The following is a 13469-nucleotide window of genomic DNA, read 5'->3' on the forward strand; positions in this document are numbered from 1 at the left end:
CACACAAATCAATAAAACAGTCAATAGAAAATTGGACCAAAAATAAGAGCAACTTATAAAACTGGAAGTAAAAATGCATAATAAACATATATGAAAAGATCTGGACCTCATTAAAAAACAGGGAAGTAGAGATGGGGTGTAGCAGGGATAGAGAATGTGCTTCACATGGGCAAGGCCCTGGGTGCCATCCCCGGGCCCTGCAAGTGTGTGCATGAACACACCCACGCTCACAGAAATAGCCACAACCAGTAAGGAAACATGATTTGCCCACCAGTTCAGGACACTTTTTTTGGAGGGGGGCAGTGTTTCTTGAGACAGGGTCTCACTATGCAATTCAGGCTGTTTTTTTTAACTTACTGTGTGGCCCACACTGGCCTCGAAGTCTCGGGGATCCTCCTGCCTCAGCCTCCAGAGTGCTGGGATTACAGGGTGTGCCATCATGCCAGGCTTTCAGGACATATTTAGACATTGACACATTAGACACATTAGACACATTCATGACCCCTAGGGTCAGGAAGTCGTGCCCACTCCTCACAAGTTCAGAGAATGCATGGTCCCTGGATGTACCAGGATGTACACTGTCAAACTAAAAACCGGCAGCATCCTCCCGGGAGAGCAGGTGGTGGCTCCGTCAGCGCCGCAAGTGTTCTGTCTGCAACACGGCAGCTGGCCTCGGCTGTTAGGACGGGGAAACAGTTCCTCAGGTGCACAGCGCTGCCTGCGAGAGGAGCAGGAGTCCCGAACTCATGGGTGGACAGGGACCAAGCCGTGCTGCATCCTCCAGAAGCCGAAGCCAGGAGACCGGGATCCCAGCCGGTGACCTGCGAGGAAGCCCCTTGTGCTCAGGCCTCGGAGCCCCGCGAGCACTCCTGCTCCCACTTCCACATGTGCAAAGAGGGAGAGGCCATTGCATCTGCCTCCTGGGGCACTGATGAGAATGGAGTGGGTGGGCTAGGGATAAAGCTCAGTGGTGCAAACGCCTACCTGGCAAGAGTGAGGTCGTGAGTTCGATTCCCGGTACCAAAAGAAAAGAAAAGAGAATGGAGCCGGGTAATACGGCCCAGCATCAGGGTTGTGAATGTCCAATAAAATGCATTCATGTGCAGAGGAGAGAAGGCATGGAATTAGGTGCGTTCTGTGCAGGTACCGACTCCCTACGAGGAATGCTATCATTATGGATTGCTAAAGTGTCCTAACACAAATTAAAATTTTAAAAAATTAACAAATACCAGACTTTCTATATTGTAAGGCTAGAAAAGCAAACTGTCTTATTTTTTGATACCAGGAATTGAACTCAGAACCTTGCACTTGTGCCGCTAAGCTATATCCCCAGCCCCTTTTTGTCTTTTTGAGACAGGGTCTTACTCTGCAGTTCAGGCTGGCCTTGAGCTCACTTTGTAGCCCAGGCTGGTCTCAAACTCACAGTGATCCTCCTGCCTCAGCCTCCTGAGCACTGGGATTACAGGCATGTGCCACCTCACCTGGCCGTATAAAAAAGCGAACCGTAGAACCCCAGGCCTGGTATCAGAGCTTTAATGTAAAGATAATGTATCCACAGCATACAGCTCTGCCAGCATAGAAAATGGTCCCACAGAAATCAGGGCTGGCAGTAATCAGCAGTGTTTATCTCTGGGAAGGAAGGGCTTGGGCGGGACTAGGGAAGCGAAAGAAATTGCCTTAACAATTCTGTACTTCCAGGTTTTTTACTTGTTTAACTATGAATACAACAGAAAGGTATGAAAAAAATTTTTTTTGGTCTTTTTGAGACAGGATCTCACTATGCAGTTCAGGCTGGCCTTGAACTCACTTTGTAGCCCAGGCTGGTCATACCTTAGCCTCCCAAGTGCTGGGATTACAGGTGTGCCACCATGCCTGGTGAAAATATTTTAAAGCCTTAAAATCACAACACTGTGCATGTGTGCAGTGCCTAAATGAAAACCAGACAGGCTTCAGGAGCAGGGCAGTGGTGCACGCCTGCAATCCCAGCACGAGGGAGGCTGAGGCAGGAGGATTGCCCTGAGTTTGAGGCCAACCTGAACTACATAGCAAGACCTTCTCAGCAAAAAACCCAAAATAAATGACAAGCTTGGAATTGGGCCTAAAATATAGAGAATACCATGTGCTTTTTTGAAGGAATTCGAATAATTGTGCAATGTAGCCATAGTGTTTGGTGTCTATTTTGACTGCACAGGCAACTTCCGTGGTAACGTGGAAACAAACAAATGTAGGTCCTGGTTAACAAGAACAATGTGTAGAAATAGAAGACTACACACGTTCTGTTCCGTTCATCAGACCTCTCTGTCGGCCCCACTCTGCCTCCTGTACTTGAGCCGGAGGCAGAGGTAGACTGCTTTCGCCAGGGTCCTCTTTCTAATTGCAGTTGTGTGCGTCCCACAATCTCCAGGGGAAGAGCAGGGAACGACCTCCTCTCACTGTGCAGCATTTATTTGTGTCCTTGGAGATGATGATAGTGAAGAGGGCTCCTGGGGCCTCCAGGGAGAGCGAGAACTTTCAGCCTCTGCAACTTGCCTTGGGCCTTATGTGAACTCTTGTCCCAGATTTAACAGACTGAAACGCTTTTACATAATAGCTTCTGGTATGATTTTTAAATTTTTATTTAAACAAGGCATAATGGTGACACCCACCTATAATCCCAGCACCCAGGAGGCTAAGGTAGGAGGATCATTGTGAGTCTGAGGTCAGCCTGGGCTACAATAGTGAGTTCAAGGCCAGATTCAACTACAAGTCTTGAAAAAATAAAAATAAATAGATAAATATATCTGTATCATCTTTTTTTACATGTGCTTTTGCAGCCTGCTTTTTTCATTTACTGTTTTATTTCTTATATTTTATTCATGCTGAAAATGTACCCCTTGCTGGGCATGGTGGCACACGCCTATAATCCCAGAACTCAGGAGGTTGAGGCAGGAGGATTGTTGTGAGTTCAAGACCAGCTTGGGTTACAAAGTGAGCTCAAAGGCAGCCTGAACTGCATTGTGAGATCCTGTCTCAAGAAGACAAAAAAAAAAAAAAAAAAGAAAGAAAAAAAGAAATGTACCTTTCGGGGGTGTAGTGGCACATGCCTCTACTTCCACCTCTCGGGAGGCTGAGGTGGGAGGATTATTGTGAGTTTGAGGATTATTGTGTATTATTGTGTGTGTAGCTTGGGCTACACAATGAGTTCAGTCCAGCCTGGACTACATGGTGAGATGAGACCCTGTCTCAAAAACAAAACAAAACAAAAAACGTACCTCTGATCCATTTTTGCTGTTCTTTTTTTTTTTTCTTTTTCTGTTCTATAGTAGCCATCATTTCACTGCGGCAAAGCAGGCTCACATACACAAGGGCCCATCTCTCAGCGTTATATTGTACATGTGGTATTAGGGTTTGAGGAACAGAACTGCTAGAGAGTATGTGTGTAGTTATGTGAGGGGATTTACTTGGCCAGCTCACAAGGTCGGGGACGGGAGAGCACACAGGGGCTGTCTGCAGGACAAGAGGTGGGAGAGTCAGCAGCTGCCCGGTGAAGGGGATGGAAAGCTGGGTGCGGTGGAACCCCCTGGAACCCTAGTACTGTGGGAGGCTGAGGCGAGAGGATCTCAAATTAGAGCCCAGCCTAGGCAGTTTAGCAGCTTAATGACACCCTGTCTCAAAATTAAAAATATAAAAATGGCTGGGGATGTTGCTCAGTGCAAAGGCCCTGGGTTCAACTTCCAATACCCCCCAAAAAAGGAGAAGGAGGAGGAGGAGATTGGAAGCCTGAGAAGAACTGACATTAAGGACACAGCCCCAGTCCAAGGTTGCAGGCCTGGGAGCTCCCCGAGGTCGGTGGGCGAGTCCGCTTGGAAGACTGGGGATTCGGGAGACCTGGGGGCTGATGTCCAAAGTGGACGGCAGCAAAAGGCAGCCCTGCTCAGGAAGACGGAACCCTTTAAATCTGGCCGGGCACCCTCCTCCTTTCCTCCTTTATTCCATGCAGGTTGGCACTCCCCGCAGGGCGGTTTCTCCCCACTCTCTGGTCTATGAATCAGTGATCACAGACATGCGCAGTGCTTCGCTTTCAGGACCTACTAGGCGTTTCTTAATGCATCCAGGTCGGCAGATCGTGCGTGCATGTGTGGGAGATGCTGTACCTGTTAACTTCACTGAGGATGGTAAAGTTGCTGCCTGCTGTACTTAGCCCTATTTTGATTCCTACAGGCTGAGTCTAAAAGCCCGTTTCAGATTCTCTGCTCCCATCCAGGTGGTATCGTAAGGGCTGAAAACACAGCCCACTGAACGGCCCTGGGCTGGTAGCTCGATCTCATTTGAATTTGCATTTCCCTGCTGCAGAGAGCTGTTCCGTTTCCTGGGCCTCTTCCTCTCCGACAGGAGCCCGGATGGAGGGGCCCTGGTGTCCACAGGGCCAGTGGCTGTCACCAGAGAGGCCTTCCGCTGTTTCTCCCACCTGGCTCCTTGAGTTCTGCATGTTTCCTTCTCTTGAACACCACGTGGCTCCATGCAGGGGCGCTTGCCAACCTATTTCGCCGGGAAGCATCTAAAAGCAATCTCAGTTTCTCATATTTTCTTGTCACATGGAGGAATCCTAGTGAAACACAAGTTACTTCTGGAAGGAGCTCCAAGGTTTTTTCCCCACACGAGAAAAACAAGATATGAAACAGCAGGTGTTAGAAAATTTGCATTTGAAATTTAAGATGGTGTAAAATGCTGGTGTACAGTGGGGACATTTGGGGGGACAATGATCTAGAAATAACAAAGAGGGGTTGCCTCTGTTGAGAGTGAACATTTTGGGCGTGGGGTGGGAAATAGATTTAGTTTCCATTTTAGATCCCTTGGTATTCTTTATTTTCATTTGTTTTACCACCTCCAAACAAATACACAAGCCAGAAAATAGGATCTGATTAAAATATAATTCATGAGTTTTGGCGTTTCCAAATCATTTTGTTTTACTTTGCCATTAATGTTTTTTGTCTTGTTTTATTTTTTTGTCTTTTTGAGACATTGTCTCCCTATGCAGTTCAGACTGGCCTTGAGCTCACTTTGTAGCCCAGGCTGGTCTCAAATTCCAGCAACAATCCTCCTGCCTCAGCCTCGCAAGTGCTGGGATTACAGGCATGCGCCACCACGCCTGGCAATGAATGGGTTTTTAAATCCTTCTTAGTTTGTTTTGGATGTTATAACAGACTACCATAAACTGAATGGCTCATAAACAGCAGAAGTCTATTTTTTATAGTTCTGGAGGCTCAGTAGTCCAAGACAAAGGGGCTGACAAATTTGGCAGTTTGGCAAGAGCTGCTTCTTAATTCATAAACCCTTGACCTCTCCTATAATCTCACATGGTGGAAAGGGACATGGAAGCTCTCTGGGGCCTGCTTTACAAGGGCACTAATCTCTTTCACAGGGGCCCCATCCTCATAACCTAACCCCCGCCCAAAGGCCTCAACTCCAGTACCCCTGTCATATAGGTTAGGTTTCAGCATATGAGTCAAAGGGGCTTCAGGAACTTTTCATCTTATAACAAATACAGAGCTCTATGAAGAGGAGATTGCCTCTGAAACAGTTTGACATATCCCTTTCACCTTCAAAGATTTCCTTTTATTATAAGCAACCTACTCTGGTCTATATCCTGATATCCTCCCAGAGCCTCATGAGCTCATGGGGGAGGGGCTGGATCACGGGTGTGTGACACTCATCAGTGGGTCAGTCCACAGATGCATTTACAGCTGGCTGTGATGTTGGGAGGTGAAGGCCGGTGGGAGGCGGTGGTCACAGGGGCGGCGTGTCCCTGGAAGTGTCTCTTCCTCCCTCCTCGGTGCTCTGCTTCCCCGAAGCCCTGCCATGGACTGTTTCTCCTCTGCCAGGCCCCTTGGCCATGCCATCCTGCCTTGGAGCCAGCTGACTATGGACTGAAGCCTCTACCGACCGAGAGCCAAAATACACCTCTCCTCCTTTAAGTTGCGGGTGTTGGGTATTGCGTCTCCACAGTGAGAAAGTAAGACATGATCCATACTGTCCTTTCAGTTTAAAAATCAGTCATGGGTGGAGGCCAGTTTCACACACCCCAAAAAGAAGGAAAAGCAGGTGTCAAACTCTTGCAAAACTGCTTAGAACAATGTCAGGCGAGTCCCACCTTTTCATTTCAGGTAAGTTGTGAAATTTACTTTTCCGTCTATAAAACCGGTAAGAGAGTGAGTGCACTATGTTGAAACCTGTTATTTATTTAAGGAAAGACCTCACTGTGCCTCCTGCCCCGCCGGCACACTCACCTGGGGAGGCAGCAGGCAGTTTTCACCCTGGGCACCCGCTTGCGTGATAGATTTATGCTCTGTTCCTGTCTGGAAACGATCCCAAAATGCCAGTAGTGCTTTCTGGTGCAGCCCTGGTCCCAGGGGAAGGCACAGAATTGTAGGTAAGTAAAAACATTGTCTGTGGAGCAATCCAATTACCCAGATTGGTCAAATCCCTTTCCCCACAGGCTTGAACATACTATTTCTACTTACTAATTTTTTGCTTTTTTTGAGACAGGGTCTTGCAATGTAGCCCAGGCTGGCCTCAAACTTGCAGCGACCCTCCTGCCTCAGCCTCCTGAGTGCTGGGGTTACAAGCATATGCCACCACACCCAGCTTACCTAGTTTTTCTTTTTGTTGGGGGAAGAATTGAGATAGAGTCTTGGTATATAGTGCAGGCTGGCCTCAAACTCATGGTGGTCCTCCTGCCTCAGCCTCCCCGATTACAGGCATGTGCCTCCATGCCCAGCAGCCCCTAAATTCTTCATTGCATACAATACCAATTATTTTGTTCACATCTCTGAGAGCTGTTTGGGAGTCACCTGATCCAGTATGGCTCAGTTGAAGCAATTCCAATTAATTCTCCCAGAACCAAAGGGCTGGCCTGCACATGTTCTTTTCAGGCTGATGCCAAAATGGGCAAGCAGAACCTCCTGTCCTTTCTTTTGGTTTAGATGCAAAACTGGAACACAGCTACTTCCCATCATCCATTGGCCAAGGTAGAAAATAGGCAAATCCAAAGTCAGTCAGGAAATCAACGCCATTCATTTAGGAAAAAAAAGTACAATCACTCAGAAAATGGGGTTGCCAGGCGTGAGGGTGCACACTTGCAATCCCAGCACTTGGAGGGCTGAGGCAGGAGGATCACCATGTTTTCAAGGCCAGCCTGGGCTACACAGCAAGACCCTGTCTCAACTCTCCCACCCAAAAAACAAAAAAAAAAACCTTATTTTGCTCTCTGAGTACACCCGTGAAAAAGGACCATTACTCAGTTTTGGAAAATACAGAAAAGTAAATATAGACTAATTAAAATCATCCGTAATTTCACCACTTAAGAATATTTTGTTTGAAAGCAGAGGAGCCCCACGGCCCTCTGGTCCCAGCACGTGCTGTGTTTAGACCCCGAGGGACGGTGATCTCACAGCTTTGGTTGTTCTGGTGCTCCGTGTGGGGCCAGAGCCTGGAGTAGCGCAGGGAGAGACAGTGACTGCTGCACTCTGATGACGAGAACAGGAAGCCTGGGGCAAACACACTTGTGTCATCGAGGAGCGGAAATTAGTTGTCAACCAGGGCATTCGAGGGCAGGGCAGGAGTTTGGGGAAAAATAGGAAGTCATAGGTTAGAGAAAATTAGGAAATAATTTTCCCTAATTTCACACTGTTCTGGTCTCAGCATGAGGTTTATTTAGATGATTGGACCATTTTTTTCTCCAAGTTTGAGGAAATGAAAGGCTGGCATAGGACGCAGCTAGTGAGAAAGACTGATTTCTGACAACCATGGGGGTGGGGGGGTAGAACATCAAGAGGGGCACTTGTAGGGCCTGGCGACTTGTTTTTTGTTTGTTTGCTTTTTGGGACAGGGTCTTGCTATGTAGTTCAAGTTGATCTTGAGCTCATTATGTAGCTTGGGCTGACCACGAACTCACAGTAACCCTCCTGCCTCAGCTTCCCAAGTGTTGGCATTATAGGCATGCACCACTACCACACCTGGGTAAAATGTCAACATTTTCTACCCCAGAACCTTGTTTCTTTCTCTTATGTGTATTTTTCCCTCTTCTTCCCTAAATTTGTCAACTGGTAGTGTAAGGAACAGATTTGTTCTTGTATACTTAGCCTGGGATCTCCATATATAAATGCATATAAGTGTGTGGACATACATGCATTAATATATTCACATGCATATGTGGCCATGTATGAGGTGTGATTGAAAAAATACAATGCTTAATTTTTTTTTTTTTTTTTTGTCTTTTTGAGACAGGGTCTCACTTTGCGGTTCAGGCTGGCCTTGAGTTCACTTTGCAGCCCAGGCTGGTCTCAAACTTGCAACAATCCTCCTGCCTCAGCCTCCTGAGTGCTGGAATTATAGGCGTGCACCACCATGCCCAGCAGTATTTAACCTGGCAATGTTTAAATTTTTTAAAGAAATTTTATTATAGCAAAAGACACATTACCATTAATTCCTTTCAAAATACTCTCCTTTGCTTTGAACAAACTATTCTTTCCATTTTCTGAAGCAATTCTAGGAGTCGTTGTCAGTGTCCTGATTTGATTCAAAATGTTACCTTTCATGCTCATTTTGACTTTGGGGAAGAGCCAGAATTCACATGGTTCCTGGCCCAGTGAATAAGGTGGCTGAGGACCTACCATCCTGCTTTTACTAGCTGCCTTTCCTATTGGCTGGCACTAGGCACCAGCATTCATCGCATTTCTGATCATAGCTCATAAAGACACTCATGAAAGAGACTTCCAGCTGGGCATGGTTGCGCACGCCTGTAATCCCAGCACTCAGGAGGCTGAGGCAAGAGTATCGTTGCAAGTTTGAGACCAGCCTGGGCCACAAAGTGAGCTCAAGGCCAGCCTGAACTGCAGAGTAAGACCCTGTCTCAAAAAAAACCAAAACAAAACAAAACAAAAAAACCGACAAAAAAACCCCAAGAAAGAGACTTCCAGAGCTGCTTCAGAAAGTGGTGAACATGATGGGATGGGTGTGTCCCAAGCGAGGGGGAGTATTTTGAGGGGAACTAATGGGAAACTGTCCTTTTGTGTAATGAATTTTCTAAATGTCAGCATTCACCATATCTTGATAATGCCTCATACATGGATGGAACTGGCTCCTGCAGTCGGGGAGACTGAGAACAGCTACAAGGGAGCCCTGATATATCCCAGCCCCAACCTAAAGGCTGGAGAAACAGGAAAGCTGAGGGTGTCCATTCAAGCCCCCGTCCAAGGGCAGGGAAAGGCTGACATTCCAGCTCAAAGACAGAGAAAGAATTCCTTCTTCCTCTGTCTTTGGTTCCATTCGGGCCTTCAACACCTTAGGTGAGGCACACAGTGTCCCACTTCCAGACTCAGACATTAATATCACCAGAAACACCCCCAATTATGTGTAACCATGTACTGGACTGGTCAAGGGGACACATAAAACTGACCATCATCTCTGCCATTTTGCCACCAAGCGTGTGATATCACAGGCACTCAATAAGTATCTGTGGAATAAATCTCACAATAATATTTTTTCTTTTCTTTTCTTTTCTTTTGGTCTTTGAAAAATAAAAAACAATAATGTGGCCAGGCGTGGAGGCGTATGCCTATAATCTCAGCACTGGGGAGGCTGAGGCAGGAGGATTATTTCGAGTTCCAGACCAGCCTGGACTACAAAGTAAGCTCAAACCCAGCAGCCCAACTGCATAGTGAGACCCTGGCTCAAAAAAGGCAAAACCAAAACAAAACAACAAAAACAAAAACAATAATGTGCTGATGTTGGTGCTGATTAGCTCATTTTGTAGGTGAAGACAATGAGGCTTACAGACTAATCTGCCGGCATCAGGCAGGCTGTGAGTTGCCTCTAAACTGGCTTCCCTCTGGCCAGCCCGACCACTTTCCTAACCCATTACTGCAAGCACTTCTGCGGCAGGGCTGGAAACAGTCAACAGACTCGAAAGCAACATGGGAGCCAGTGTGCGCACACCTGTAATCCCAGCACTCGGGCGGCTGAGGCAGGAGAATCCCTGTGAGTTTGAGACCAGCCTGGGCTACACAGTGAGTGCAAGGCCAGCCTGAACCACACTGCGAGATCCTGCCTCAAAACCAAAACAAAACACCGCATCGGAGACCCCTGCAATGAGCACAAATCTCCTACCAGGTGTTATGGCACACCGCAGAAAGAAAGAGCAAGATACAAAAGGACAGGACAGCAGGGATCTGAGATGACCAGTTGTTCACAAGAAGCAAAAGGCCAAGAGGAAGCCAGAACCTCAGCATTTACAACTAAGGAGGGGATTATCTGATGACTCAGAGAGGCAATTTAAACTAACGAGGATCTTGCCCTGGAACATTTTTAGTCTTAGTGGTCTTAGTCTTAGTAGGTGGGAGAGGATGGCCTACCCCTAACGGGATAATGGGAATCTCAAAAGGGTGATACCGAAATCCCAAGCCTCTGGTCATCCCTTAGGGAAGTATATAAAACTAGCCATTGGGAATTTGTGGTCCCCCAGCAATACCATGTGACCTGTTTCATGCTTTTAGGAATTTAAAATGTAGAGAGATAGGACTTGGTCATAAGGATGATACAGCCGGACTTGGCAGTGCATGCCTGCAATCCCAGCACTCGGGAAGCTGAGGCACGAGGATCCTTGGGAGTTCAAGGCCAGCCTGGGCTACAAAGTGAGCTCAAGGCCAGCCTGAACTGCACAGTGAGACCCTGCCTCAAAAAGACAAAAAAAAAAAAACCAAAACAAACAAAAGATGATGCAGCTTGCTGGGAGTGGTAGCACTCTGAGAAGCTGAGGCAGGAGGATCAAAATTTGGAGTACTGCCTGGGCAATGTAGCTCAGTGCGGAAGCCCTGGGTCCAATCCCTAGTACCAAACACAGGGATACTCAGTCCTACAAAATGACATACAAAATAGCACCAAATGCATCCATTCCGAGGACTACTGTGAACCTATCACACGCAAGGCAACGTGCTAGGGCAGAAGGGAGCCAGGACAGTGAAAATCCAGGCTCTGCTCCTGAGAGGCAGTCAGGTGTGGCTGAACTCATACTAAACTTGGCCCTTGCTTTGACCAACAGATCAGACAGGACAGACGCTGTGCTCGTTCTGAAGCCTGCTGTCTTCGCTCAACGTTCCTGCTACTGTGCTGAGAAGCCTGAGGTAGACTTTTCTTTTTTGAGACAGCCTCTCACTATGTATTTGAGCGTGACCTTAAACTCACTGTGGAGCCCAGGCTGAACTCATCACAATCCTGCTTCAGCCTCCCAGTGCTGGGATTACAGGTGGTTCCTTCAGGAAGGAGTAAGCCTCCCATACGGTGGGGACAGTAAATGTGGTAACCAGAACAACCTCCGAGGATGCCGACGCCCTGTGCCCCCTTAGCCTCCAAACACATCGCAGAGCATGATAAAGGGAGTTGCCGGAAGTAATTAGGGGACAGCGATCTGCATAGGAGTGGCCCGGATTTAATCTCTTGATCCTTTAGGAGCAGGGACTTCTCCAGCTGGCAGAAGAAATCAGAGACGGAAAGAGTGAGAAACACTCCGGTCAGCTGTGGGGGACATAAGTGAGAGGGGGAGGACACCGGGAATCTCCAGCCACAGGGTGGCCTTGGGCTCCCACAGAGCCAGGAAACCAGGGCCAGGCGCGTGGGCCAGCATCGCCCAGGCTGCGCCCCACGCCAGGCTGTGAGGCCCAGGGCTCTCCAGACACGGTCCCTGGGCTGCGAAGCTGAGTCCGGAGAGGCACGAGATGTAGAGGCGGGGAGGAAGAAGCCAGTGGGAGCCGGTCACAAGAGGTTCCCGCGCAGTCACTGGGCTGGCAGAAGCGCGCAGTGCCGGCGAGGCGCGGGCGCAGGGAGGCGCTCACGGCGGCGTCAGGGGCCAAGCAATGGGGACGTGAATCCCTGGCACTCTAGCTTGCACTGTGTGTGTGTGTATGAGTATGTGCGCGCCCAGGGCAGGCACCAGCTGTCTCAGAAAGCTGCTCGGGCACAGGCGGCAGGCGCTGGCAGAGGAAGCCTGGTGGGTGCGCGCGGAGCTGCAAAGGCGCAGGACCGCGCGGGAACCTACAGCACAGCACCCAAAGCCTTTACTGCAAAGGAGAGCGTGACCAGGCGGAGGCAGAAGGGGCGGGGCGTGGTGGCGCACCTCAGACCCCAGCCTTCAGGAGGCTGAGGCAGGAAGATTGCTGCAAGTTCGAGGCCATCCTGGGCTCCATAGTGAGTTCAAGGCCAGCCTGAATTACCTATGGAGACCCTGTCTCAAAGAAAAAAAAGATCACAGAAAGGGCTTCTGACAGGGAAGTAGGTGAGTACCCAGAGGCATAAAACACAAGCAAAAAATGCTTGGGGTGTGCTCGGTGGATCCATAGGGAGTCAGTCTCTGAATCCCTACTCTTAACTACTTGGTCCCTTCGAGGAGTCAGGGCACTGCTCTGAGGGTTTGTTTTTTTTTAATAGATGTAACATCTTGATTTGGCATCGAGTACCCTGACATTTATTCATTACAGTTCCTTAGAAAACAACCAAAAAATCAGAATGAATTAATCAAAAATAAAGATCCACTGGCCCTATTTACATATAGCAAAAACAGGCCAGCCATCTCCCATGCACACACACGCGCACGCGCACACACAGACGCACATGCCTGGGCATGCGCACACCTGCGCGCGCACACACACACACCCTGGGGCACAGTTAAGGGGTTAATAAGCTTTGGGGAGCGCAGCGGGTGGGTTCCACGGTTCATCGACTCTAAGACACTCCGTCTTCGTGAAGTGAGGTGCCCTGCACAGCCAACTGGGGTAGCAAGAGTGGGATTGGCAGCTTTATTTTTCCTCTCTGGATGTCTCAGAGAGTAACCCTGCATCTTGCAACTACCAGTGTCTTAAACCGAGGGAGTCTGTGCCACACCAAAACCACCCCGCCCTACTCTCCCACACTCCGGATCATCAGTGATCTGATTACACCACACATCCCGAACCACCGAAACAACAGTGGCCCCTACTGCACCCTCCCGCAGAAGGGCTGACAGGAACTCAGCTCGGCCTCTTCCTCTGCCCAGGTGCTCTCCACAGTCCGGGATTCAAGGGCCTTGCTTCAAGGGCCTGTGTCAGGGAAGCTGCCCCAAGGCTGCATGAGAGACAGCTTCTAACATGGCCCGGGGCAGTGGTAAGGAAAGAGAGATGGCCTCAAATGATGGGAAGCTAAACCCCACAGGGAGGTATTAGTTGTTGCTGACGAGCTGCAGACTTCTGTCCAGTCTGTCTTACCGAGGAGGAAGGGTCGCTGGGAGGGGCTGTCCCAGGCATTAGACAGGACACCTCCCGCACACGGGGGTGCCCCGACAAAGAAGGCCTTGAATCAATACCCCTGAGCCTGTCCCCGAAGAGGTTTCACTGTGGCAGAGGAAGCAGCTCTAAAAACCCTTTCCAGGGGAAGGAGTTCGGTCTCTCCGGCCCTGGCCCCAC

This window comes from Chinchilla lanigera, unplaced genomic scaffold (genome assembly GCF_000276665.1).
Source record: "Chinchilla lanigera isolate Chin_1 unplaced genomic scaffold, ChiLan1.0 scaffold00014, whole genome shotgun sequence".
NCBI lineage: Eukaryota > Metazoa > Chordata > Mammalia > Rodentia > Chinchillidae > Chinchilla > Chinchilla lanigera.